General features: G+C 46.9%; 1 pseudogene; it reads right to left on the bottom strand.

Annotated features, from left to right (window-relative positions):
* Positions 1-5,824: 5,824 nt before the first annotated feature.
* On the bottom strand, positions 5,825-6,775 carry LOC117064185 (annotated as a pseudogene).
* Positions 6,776-12,831: the final 6,056 nt, after the last annotated feature.

Genomic DNA, 12,831 nt, shown 5'->3' with positions numbered 1-12,831 from the left:
GACTATCTGGGACATTTCTCTCCATTGGAGCCTATGATCTCCGAGAAGTCCTCCTAATTACCAGTGTTCCATTCTGATACATGTCAAGTGATGACAGCTCACTTTATTTTTAAACTTCTTTTTTTTTTTTTTTTTTTTTGAGGCGGAGTCTCGCTCTGTCGCCCGGACTGGAGTGCAGTGGCCGGATCTCAGCTCACTGCAAGCTCCGCCTCCCGGGTTCACGCCATTCTGCTGCCTCAGCCTCCCGAGTAGCTGGGACTACAGGCGCCCGCCACCTCGCCCGGCTAGCTTTTGTATTTTTAGTAGAGACGGGGTTTCACCGTGTTAGCCAGGATGGTCTCGATCTCCTGACCTCGTGATCCGCCCGTCTCGGCCTCCCAAAGTGCTGGGATTACAGGCTTGAGCCACCGCGCCCGGCCTATTTTTAAACTTCTTAAGGGTTGAAGTGGGATCTGGTATATCAGGAAACAACCAAACTAATTCTAAAACTATACCTTTATAATTATACTGAACTGAAATATAATATTGTTTGTAGAATAGAATTGGTATAAAGTGATTTTTTTTACCACATTTAATATATATCCATCAGCTTTTTTGTGTTGCAATCATAAACAGAGACAAGATTTATTGGAGAGCTTTTGGGGCTCACAGAATCAACAGGAACCTAGAGAACAGGAGGGAAGCAAGGGAGCTTTGGAAGCAATGGAAACTATTATCATTCATGTATTCATTCAGTAAGTGTTTAGTGAGCATTTACTCTGTGCCAGTATTTTAACCAGTCTTCTACTGCTTGGCATCCAATTTGTTGCTATTATAAACAGTGCAATCTAATGAATAAATTTTTAAAAAATTCATTTTCTAGAAATGTATTTTTTTTCCATGAATTATTTACCAAACTTACTGGCATACTGTTTTTCATTTGAGGGGAATTTGAGGTCAGGTCTTTATATATGATCTTGAGCTCTTGAGCATTATGTTAAACTTCATTGCCTTGAATGATACATTGACTTCTACAAATTAGTCATTAAGACAAAATATTTATTTCTTTCTTTGTTTATTTATTTATGAGATGGAGTCTCACTTTGTCGCCTAGGGTGGAGTGCAGTGGTGTGATCTCAACTCACTGCAACCTCCATCTCCCGAGTTCAAGTGATTCTCATGCCTCAGCTCCCAGGTAGCTGGGATTACAGGTGAGGACCACCACGCCCAGCTAATGTTTTGTATTTTTGGTAGAGACAGAGTTTCACCATGTTGGCCAGGCTGGCCTAGAACTCCTGACCTCAGACGATCTACCTGCCTCGGCCTCCTAAAGCGCTGGGATTACAGGCATGAGCCACTGTGCCTGCTCTATTGTTTATGGAAATGTCCCATAGTTAATTTTTTTTCTTAAGCAGCTAAAACATGAATGTTGATGTGCTTACGAAAGCTTTTTTGGTAAACGCCTGCCTACTTTACTGTTGAAATGCCTAAAAGATTACTGTAAGAGAGGCTGCTTGATAGTATAAATGGAGTCATTTCCTCCTTTACCAATCAATGCTGCCTGCTTGGAAACGAATAAACCTGTTACGCATCAAGAGCCTTATAAGTATGACTCAGGCAAAGCTGGTGAGTAGACAGTTACTGTGGGTCATTTTCCTTGACAACACAGAGACCACTGAAGCTAACAGGAAGACATTCTGGTGCTGATGCAGAGAGGAAAGTCAACATAAAAACGCTCTCAGCGATGTGCACACTGCATCCCTGTTCAGCGTCCTCCTTGTGCTACCCGCAGATGGCTGAGGTATCAGGGCTTAGGTGCTGCACGGTGACTGTATGAAGCCCAGACACCCTCGCTGTCAGGACAGCCCCCGAGTGTGACACCGAGAGTGTGAAAGGGAAAGTGTATTTTTCTATGACCTGTGGTTTCTTCTGGCCTCACAAAGCTTTAGGCTTGTTTGTGTTTGACTTTTTGCTGTTTTTGCACTTTCAGAGCACTGCGGTTTGGAGGTGAAACTTTTCTTTAAGGTTCTTGTTAACATTTAGTTTGGCACAAAGTTTGCAAATGGGCGTGGAAAACACAGCACCTTTTTCACTGTGAAGGCGGCTGCGTGGTTTCAGCAGCTTTTATTTGTTTGTTTTTTTAATTTTTATTTCCATAGGTTACTGGGAAACAGGTGGTGTCTGGTTACATGAATATGTTCTTCTGGGGTGATTTGTGAGATTTTGGTGCACCTATCATCCGAGCACTATACACTGCACCCAATTTGTAGGTTTGTTTGTTTGTTTTTTACTGAGTCTGGCTCTGTCACCCAGGCTGGAGTGCAGTGGCACTATCTCGGCTCACTGCAACCTCCGTCTCCCAGGTTCAAGTGATTCTCCTGCCTCAGCCTGCCAAGTAGCTGGGATTACAGGTGCTTTCTACCACACCTGGCTAATTTTTGTATTTTTAGTAGAGATGGGGTTTCACCATGTTGGGCAGGCTGGTCTTGAACTCCTGATCTCAGGTGATTCACCCACCTCAGCCTCCCAAAGTGCTGGGATTACAGGTATGAGCCACCGTGCCTGGTCTAATTTGTAGTGTTTTATCCCTCATCCCCTTCCCACCCTTTCCCCCGAGCCCCCAAAGCCCACTGCGTTATTCTTATGCCTTTGCATCCTCATAGCTTAGCTCCCACTTATGAGTGAGAATATATGATGTTTGGTTGTCCATTCCTGAGTTACTTCACTTAGAATAACAGCCTCCAAGTCTCATCCAGGTTGCTGCAAATGCCATTAATTCATTCCTTTTTATGACTGAGTAGTATTCCATTGTGTGTGTGTGTGTGTGTGTGTGTTCTTTATCCACTTGTTGATTGATGGGCATTTGGTTTGGTTCCATATTTTTGCAATTGTGAATTGTGCTGCTATAAACATGTGTGTGTAATTATCTTTTTCATATAACGACTATTTTCCTCTGTACCCAGTGGTGGGATTGCTGGATCAAATGGTGATAGTTCCACTTTTAGTTCTTTAAGGAATCTCCACACTGTTTCCCATAGTGGCTGTACTAGTTTACATTCCTGCCAGCAGTGTAGAAGTGTTCCCTGTTCACTGCATCCACACCAACATCTATTATTTTCAATTATTATGGCCATTCTTGCAGGATTGTGATATCACATTGTGGTTCTGATTTGCATTTCCCTGATAATTAGTGATGTTAAGCATTTTTTCATATGTTTGTTGGCCATTTGTATATGTCCTTTTGAGAATTGTCTATTCATGTCCTTTAGCCCACTTTTTGATGGGATTGGTTTTTTTTTTTTTTCTTGCTAATTTGTTTGAGTTCTTTATAGATTCTGGATAATAGTCCTTTGCAAATGTATAGCTTGTGAAGATTTTCTCCCACTCTGTGGATTGCCTGTTTACTCTGCTGACTGTTCCTTTTGCTGTGCAAAAGCTCTTTAGTTTCATTAAGTCCCAGCTATTTATCTTTGCTTTTATTGCATTTGCTTTTGGGTTCTTGGTCATGAAATCTTTGCCTAAGTCAATGTCTAGAAGAGTTTTTCTGATGTTATCTTCCCGAATTTTTATAGTTTCAGGTCTTAGATTTAAATCCTTGATCCAGCTTGAGTTTATTTTTAGCAGCTTTTATTAAAATCACTAAAGTTTTAAAATAATGATTCTTTAATGTGACATTTTACAAACTCACAGTTCATTGTACCTTTCTCTCCCGTAGTAGCATATATGTATGTGTGAATTTCCAAGTCAGGGTTCTCTCCAATTTATTTATTCAAATCTAATAAATTTTACAAGCATTATACCAAGCTGAAGGTTATTAACTAATTCTCAACAGAATTGGGGTGGAAATATCACTGGCTAGATTCAGGCTTTCAGTTCAACAAATGGACCTGCCTGAGTTCAGTACAATCAACCTTTCCTGTGTGTCTACGTGAACTCAAGTAACTTACATGACTGGTAGACCCTATTTTGTTTTAAGGGCAACTCTGAGTTGAGACTACCATAAAGATCTGTAGATCATAAACATAAGCCTGTGAGACAGAGTTGTCTTAAAGAAAGAAAGGTTATAATTTCCAAGCAGAAGGAAAAAGCACCTTTTTTGGTTACACACCTGGCATGTTATTGAAAAGCTGGAGTTAAGTATTTCATTATAAGAAAAAAGAAATGATAAAATTTCTAAAAGTGTTAGACTAGGAGGAGAGAGAAAGAAACACAAAAGCTTTAGGTACCAGAAACGGGCTGGGTTCAGTGGCTCACGCCTGTAGTCCCAACACTTTGGGAGGCTGAGGCAGGTGGATCACTTAAGGTCAGAAGTTCAAGACCAGCCTAGCCAATATGGTGAAACCCATCTCTACTAAAAACACAAAAATTAGCCGGGCGTGGTGGTGCATGCCTGTATCCCCAGTTACTAGGGAGGCTGAGGCAAGAGAATCGCTTGGACCTAGGACATGGAGATTGCAGTGAGCCAAGATCGCATCACTGCACTCCAGCCTGGGTGACAGAGCAAGACTCTGTCTCATAAAAAACAAAACAAACAAACAAATGAAACCAGAAATGGCACCACCTCATAACACTGTCACAATCTCTGCCTGAGAATGGGCAACTTCAGGAGAATGGAAGAACATGATAGTCTCATTGCTAACAGGTCTGAGTTAATTCTAGTGTAGCTAACAAAGTGAAAATACTGGCTGGGGCGCGGTGGCTCAAGCCTGTAATCCCAGCACTTTGGGAGGCTGAGACGGGCAGATCACGAGGTCAGGAGATCAAGAACATCCTGGCTAACACGGTGAAACCCCGTCTCTACTAAAAAATACAAAAAACTAGCCGGGCGAGGTGGCGGGCCCCTGTAGTCCCAGCTACTCGGGAGGCTGAGGCAGGAGAATGGCGTAAACCCGGGAGGCGGAGCTTGCAGTGAGCCGAGATCCGGTCACTGCACTCCAGCCCGGGCGACAGAGCGAGACTCCGTCTCAAAAAACAAACAAACAAGCAAAAAAAGTGAAAATATTAAGGAGAAAGGTAGCATTTATGAGACACTTTTAGCACTAATTAAATACTTTATTGAATAAATACAATACCAAAGCCTAGGTGTCAGTAATCACACCTGTAATCCCAGCACTTTGGGAGGCCGAAGTGGGCAGACTCCTTGAGTCCAGGAGTTCAAGACCAGCCTGGGCAACATGGTGAAACCCTGTATCTACAATATATGCAAAAATTAGCCATGTGTGGTGGCCAGTGCCTGTAGTCCCAGCTACTGGGGAGGCTGAGATGGAAGGATCACTTGAGTCCAAGAGGTCGAGGCTGCAGTGAGCCAAGATGGCACCACTGCACTCCAGCCTGGGTGACAGAGTGGGACACGGTCCCACAACAAAAAAACAAAAAACACAATACCAAACAAAATGCATTCAAATGCTTTCTTAAAAAACAATTTGAAAGGCCTTTCTACTCAGGCTAATGACAAACGCAGTAAAGACAGATACGGTCATTTAACATAGTTAGCTGATTTTATACAGCACTTATATCTTTTAGTCCACAAGTATATGATTAAATGATAGAGAACATTGAATACAACCATTTCTACAGAACTATGAAATAAATTTCTAAAGAAGAAAGATTTTACAGATCCCATGTTTTATACCCATCCCAACAGTCTAACTCTAAAGAGGATAAAGCCAAAGGCTTTCCTCACAAGACCTCATGACTAATGCCACTTTGCTATCAAAATCTGTATTTCTGGTCCATTATGAGTATTGAGACAAGATTCAATATTCCCAAAGAAAGAGGCATAATGCAGGTTGTGATCCCTATTCAACAACATTGAGCCCTGCATCCAAAACTATCTCATCCCAGGAATTAAATAAGGTCAGCCACATTCATGGGCATTTCCTCCACTGTAGTAGTGTATAGAAAGTGTCAGTGTCACCAAGAATCGTCCTGTCTTCTTCAGTAACAAAGCTTATAGCCACACCTTTCTTCCTAAATCAACCACCTCTGCCAATTCTGTAAATGTCGTTTTCACAATCGGTAGATGGATCATAGTTTATAACCAAAGACACTTATTGCACATCAATCCCAAAAGCCAACAAATCAGTAGTGATCAGAACATGGTTTGACCCTGATTGGAATTCCCTCATGATGACATCTCTCTCCTTCTCGTCCATGTCACCACGCAGAGCAGAAACTGTGAGGTCCGCGGCATGCATTTTCTCAGCCAGCCAGTTGACAGTGTGCTTTGTATTGAGAAAAATAACAGCCTGTGTAATGGTCAGTGTCTCCTACAAGTCACAGAGTATCTCCAACTTCCATTACTCTCTCTCAATATTAATATAAAACGGATTCCTTCAAGGTTCAATTCTGCCTTTTTCACCAGAATTCAAACTGGATCTCTCATGACCGTTTTGGTCACTTCCACCGTATCAGCTGGCACTGTGGCAGAAAGCAACACAACCTGAATACTTGTATTTAATTTTTGGAAAATCTCATTGATTTGATTCTTAAATCCTTGGTTCAACATTTCCTCTGCTTCATCCAAAACAAAAGTTTTGATCCATTTTGGAGAAAATATCTTCTGTTTAACAAAGCAAACACTCTCCCTGGTGCACCAACAACAGTATGTGATGGTTCAGGCTGCAGTTTTTGCCTTTCATTTCGAACATTTGTTCCACCAATGCAAGCAAGACAATGCAGACTCCCATGTAGTCGGTGCCGGAATTACTGTTTGGATCTTTAATGCAGAAAATACTAGAGCTGTCGAATAGCTGGAGGCTTCTCAAAACCATAAGCATAGATGCCCCGAAGAAGAGACTCCTGTAAGTTCATATCATCAAAGTTATCAACAATCTCATCCCAGGTGCTCTAGATGACACCATCTGAGTCTATTCCCTCTGGGCCGCCATGTTCTCTGTTATAATCCGAGACGTGATTTGGAAAACCACTCAGCACCCAACTGAAAAGACCAATTTTCTTAAAAAACAAAACGTTCTGGGTGACACAAGCACTTATGAGCAGACACAGTTCCTGATCCAACACCACAAGGCAAATCTATGGCCATCACGGGCGGAGAGCACCGCGGCCGGGGGCAGGGTAAGAGGCCCGGCCAGGGCGCTCCTCTGGGGGCTGCCCTGTCGCCTCCCCAACGACCCGTGGAAGGAGGAGGCAGAGCTGCCCGACAGTTGCTGTGCTCCTTGGTCTGAGCAGTCACCGGGCCGCGCGGGTCCGCAGAGGGGTCGGGCTCCGCTGCCTGGTGTGACTGCAGCGGGGCCGAGAAGGGGGGGAGCTCGTCGCAGGCCCCGCGTCCCCGCGTGCAGCGCAGCACAGCGCAGGGGTGGGAGGAGACCTGGCCTGCAGGCCCAATGCGCACGAGGCACCTCCAGGTCATCACCGCCGTTACGGAGCTCAGACTCTCTCTGTCTCCGGCTGCGCGGGCCCACGTGGCGGGGATTCTGCCGTGTGCAGCGCCGGCTCGTGGAGCTCCAAGGCGGGCCTTGCGGCCGCAGCTCTGCCTCCGCTTCTTTCTGCGCTCCCGGGAGGCCAGCCGCCCGGCGTGGACGAACACGGGGCCTCCCGCACAGCTTGCTGCGTGGACTCCGCCGGTTTGTGGACGGACGCCGGGGTAGGGGAGGCCTGATCCGCGTCCTCTGCGCACTGGCGATGTCGGGATCCTGGGAGCTGCGCTCCTCGCGGTGCCCCTGGGACTTCCAGCGCCGGCGGCGCCCATGAACCCCGGAAGAAAGGGTGTTGGTGGAGCGCGCGGTCGCCTTGCGCTCCCGGAGCTCCTCGATAGGTGGCAGGACGCGGGGTCCTCGCCTGGCCAGACCTGCCAGCTCCTCCAAGGGCTTGCCGCGGTCCCCCGGCGGAGACGGACTGTTCTTGGAGATCAGGAACTGGACGCGCACGCGGGCAGGTCGGAGTGCGAGGGCTCCTCCTTGGCCAGTCCGATGGCCGCGATCCCCAGGCGCCAGAAGCCTGCCTGGAAGCCGCAGGCCCGGCTGGCGACCTCAGACGCCCTCCGGAAGGGGCTGCCGAGAGCTGTTCCAGTCGGCCTGCGCCTCTGTGGGCTGCCCCGCCACCCCGGGGTCCGCCGGCTTCGCGTCGCCCTGCTCGGAGGGCAGCACGCTGGCGGCTTCGCGTCTCTGGAGTTTCTTGCGTTGGGAGTGCAGACAACAGAGGCCCTCCGGGACCTCCCCAGGGCCGTGGCAGGCCGGTCTCCTCTAGGGGACCCGAGTTCTGCAAGTCTTGCGCGCTGCCGCCGCTCGGGCCCTCCGTCGGAAACCCACACTGGGCGGCAGGAGCAGCGTGGACTCGGGGCCGTAGCACAGCTGAGCGCAGGGATCTCCTGCTGGGCGTCCTCCGCCTCCTCCGGGGCCGCTGCCCTAACGGCCGTCACCTCCTTGGTGCGGGGGTGGATGCCCTTGCGCCCCTCCCAGAACCAGCTCGCGCCGATGCAGTGGAGCGTGGTGAAGAGCTAGTCGGGCCCCACTCGCAAGTCCCCGGGGGCGAGCCACCCCGCGCCTGCCGCCTGGGAGGCGACTAGACCGGGCAGGAGTGCAGCGCGGGCCCGTTCCCGCCTCCGCCCACTCTCGGGGCCGCACCCGGCCTCCCCCAACCTGCAGCCTCCGTTCGCCCGGGGACGCTGGGCCTCCCCGTCTGCCAAGAAGCGGGCTCCTATGTAGGAATAATATTAATCGATGCAACTATCTATAGGGTTGTGGATTAAAATGTTAATACACTTCAAGTACTTGAAACAGTTTCTGACATAGTAAGAGTTGAAGGCGTATTGGCTGTTACTATTAAGAAAAATTCTGGGCCGGGCGCGGTGGCTCAAGCCTGTAATCCCAGCACTTTGGGAGGCCGAGACGGGCGGATCACGAGGTCAGGCGATCGAGACCATCCTGGCTAACAGGGTGAAACCCCGTCTCTACTAAAAATACAAAAAAAAAAAACTAGCCGGGCGAGGTGGCGGGCGCCTGTAGTCCCAGCTACTCCGGAGGCTGAGGCAGGAGAATGGCGTAAACCCGGGAGGCGGAGCTTGCAGTGAGCTGAGATCCGGCCACTGCACTCCAGCCCGGGCGAAAGAGCAAGACTCCGTCTCAAAAAAAAAAAAAAAAAAAAAAAAAAGAAAAATTCTGTAGAATTCATATGAGGAGAGTTCTATAAGCCCTGCACTCTGCACAGATGATTGGAACAAATGGAAAGGAAGATTAAATACTGTAAAGGCAATTTCCCCCAAAATAATCTATATGTTTAAAAGAGTTTCGACCAACAAGATTTTGGTGGACTTTTAAAATTTATTCCAAAGTACATCTAGATCAATAAAATTTGTACATATTAGCTAGAATTAAAAAATAGTATTGGCCGGGTGTGGTGGCTCTCGCCTGTAATTCCAGCACTTTGGGAGGCCGAAGCAGGCAAATCACTTGAGGTCAGGAGTTCAAGACCAACCTGGCCAACATGGCGAAACGCCATCTCTACTAAAAATGCAAAAATTAGCCAGGCGTGGTGGCAGGCGTCTGTAATCCCAGTTACTCGGGAGGCTGAGACAGGAGAATCGCTTGAACCCGGGAGGCAGAGGTTTCAGTGAGCCAAGATTGCACCACTGCACCCCAGCCTGGGTGACAGTGGGAGACTCAGTCTCAACAAAACCAAAAACAAACAAACAAAAAAACCCATAAAACAGAAGCCACTCGTGTCTGGGACTTTTTTCTTTTCTTCTTTTTTTTTTTTACACGGAGTCTTGCTTTGTTGCCCAGGCTGCTGGAGTGCAGTGGCCAGATGGCTCACTGCAATCCCTGCCTGCCAGATTCAAACTATTCTCCTGCCTCAGCCTCCTGAGGAATTGGAACTACAGGCGCCCGCCGCCACGCCCCGCTAATTTTTTGTATTTTTAGTAGAGACCGGGTTTCACCGTGTTAGCCAGGATGGTCTCGATCTCCTGACCCCGTGATCCACCTGCGACAGGCTCCCGAAGTGCTGGGATTACAGGCGTGAACCACTGCACCTGGCTGGATTTATGTTTGATAGAGATGTGAACAGAATGATTTCTGACAGTAGATTTACTGAAAAGGAACTGGTGCTCCTCATCGTTATAATAGCAGAGTACCTTCTAAGCCCAGATATTCACTCATCCCCACGCAGTACTGCAATATAACGTGAATAAGAGTGTTAATAGCGAAGGTCTTTTTTTTTTTTTTTTTTTTTTTTTTTGAGACGGAGTCTTGCTCTGCCGCCCAGGCTGGAGTGCAGTGGCCGGATCTCAGCTCACTGCAAGCTCCGCCTCCCGGGTTTACGCCATTCTCCTGCCTCAGCCTCCCGAGTAGCTGGGACTACAGGCGCCCGCCACCTCGCCCGCCAAGTGTTTTGTATTTTTTTAGTAGAGACGGGGTTTCACCGTGTTAGCCAGGAGGGTCTCAATCTCCTGACCTCGTGATCCGCCCGTCTCGGCCTCCCAAAGTGCTGGGATTACAGGGGTGAGCCACTGCGCCCCGGCCGCAAAGGTCTTTCTTGGCCACTAAAGTCCTGTGTCCAGTTCTCTTCTTTGATGAAGCAATGAATTCTTAGAATAACAGAACTATAAAAAGACCTTTAAGGTATAACAAAATGGCATTTTATATCCAAAACATGTTGAAAATTAGGACTAGAAATATAAAGGAATTAGCCGGGGGCGGTGGCTCACGCCTGTAATCCCAGCACTTTAGGAGGCCTAGGCGGGCAGATCACAAGTTCAGGAGATCCAGACCATCCTGGCTAACACAGTGAAACTCCGTCTCTACTAAAAATACAAAAATTTAGCCAGGTGTGATGGCAGGTCCCTGTGGTCCCAGCTACCCGGGAGGCTTGCAGTGAGCCAAGATCACGCCACTGCACTCCAGCCTGGGCGACAGAGTGAGACTCTGTCTCAAAACAACAACAACAAAAGAAATATAAAGGAATTACATACCTTTTTAAAACATCTTTCTGAGGGCAGGGAATATGCATTCCTAAAAAATGCTAACATTCTTGATTCTTCTGTATTTTTCAGTACCACCTTGCTTTTTATATGTTACATGTGGCAAACATATGAAAACCACAACTTCATGTCTTTTCCCAGCCCCACTATAGATGACATTGGTGTCATGAGATCAGGCTCTATCATTTGAAATGAATTAACTTCTAAAAGTTTTAGTTAAAATTTCAAATCTCAAGTAAATCAAATCTTGATTAGAACAATATAACTTATAATTTGAAATCAATGTTACTGAAAAATGGCATTCCTGGGGGTGGTAAGGAGTCTGTGAATGCAGCACAGCTCTGGGGGTGGTAAGGAGTCTGTGAATGCAGCACAGCTCTGGGGGTGGTAAGGAGTCTGTGAATGCAGCACAGCTCTGGGGGTGGTAAGGAGTCTGTGAATGCAGCACAGCTCTGGGGGTGGTAAGGAGTCTTTGTGAATGCAGCACAGCTCTGGGGGTGGTAAGGAGTCTTTGTGAATGCAGGACAGCTCTAGAGGTGGTAAGGAGTCTGTGAATGCAGCACAGCTCTGACAGTCTTCCTGGCGTGGGCCGCTGACATGAGGGCAGCGTTTAATAGGGGAATTAAGCAGCTCGGCAGTGCGGGAATTACTTCTGTGACATCATCTATGTTATGCTGCCAGTAAATGTTCTGAAAAACTCTGCTTCAGAAAAGCTATGTCTGAATGAGAGAAGTCAGTTTTCCAAACTAATTCTCACCAACTCCTGCCCTCAAACAACCTAACCTTGTAAAGCAGAGAGTAACATACAAGTAGTCTTTGCAAGGCGGTGTCACTGAGAATTCATGCTGAAAGCATTGTCTGTTTGTCCTGTCCTTTAAACACAGACATAAAGTGGATATGGTTAGCTAGGTGGTCTGTAATTATGAATCCAGAAGCTTATATTTTCTTTCTCTCCCTTCCTCTCTTCTTCTTTACTTCCCTCCCTCCCTCCTTCCCTCCCTCCCTCCTTCCCTCCTTCCCTCCTTCCCTCCTTCCCTCCTTCCCTCCTTCCCTCCTTCCCTCCTTCCCTCCCTCCCTCCTTCCCTCCTTCCCTCCTTCCCTCCTTCCTTCCTTGCTTCCTTCCTTCCTTCCTTCCTGTCTGTCTCCTCTTTTCTCTTCCTTGGAAAAACATTAGAAAGACAAAACTGCTAGCATAAAGTTTTCATTTGAAAGCTGATCCTAGAGTCTAAAAACCCAGGATGGGTAAAGACTTAAAATTTGAGCGATTTTAAAAATCCATGTAACGAAGAAACAATCACTGTTCGCTCTCATAATGTATGAAAAATTTCTTTCCCGCTTGTAAAAGATAAAAAATTAGGTTTATTTATTTATTTTATTTTATTTTTTGAGACGGAATCTTGCCCTGTCGCCCAGGTTGGAGTGCAGTGGCACGATCTCAGCTCCCTGCAACCTCCACCTCCGAGTCTCAGCCTCCTGAGTAGCTGGGACTACCAGCACCTGCCGCCATGCCTGGCTAATATTTGTATTTTTAGTAGAGACAGGGTTTCACCATATTGATCAGGCTGGTCTTGAACTCCTGACCTCAGGTGATCCGCCTGTCTTGGCCTCCCAAAGTGCTGGGATTATAGGCATGAGCCACCGCGCTCAGCCGAAAAAATTAGCTTTAAACAATCCCAAGCTGCCCACAAGCAGTCCCTTAAGCCACATATTTTTGTTAATTAAATCATTACTTTCATTTTAAAACATTCCCAAAAATGTTGTAGGAAGCATCCGTACAGCATTTTCCACAATCCAGATTCTGAATCCTTTGTTTAAAAAAAGTCATTACATACTTCCTGGAACTGTTATTTTAAAAAGTCATCCCTATCTATTTTGGCAAACCTTGTAAAAACATTAGCCTTCCTTAGAACAGC

This window comes from Trachypithecus francoisi, unplaced genomic scaffold, assembly GCF_009764315.1.
Source record: "Trachypithecus francoisi isolate TF-2019V2 unplaced genomic scaffold, Tfra_2.0 Lachesis_group19, whole genome shotgun sequence".
Classification (NCBI taxonomy): domain Eukaryota; kingdom Metazoa; phylum Chordata; class Mammalia; order Primates; family Cercopithecidae; genus Trachypithecus; species Trachypithecus francoisi.
Note: the sequence above shows the minus strand (reverse complement) of the source record. Positions and strands in the feature narration are given on the sequence as shown.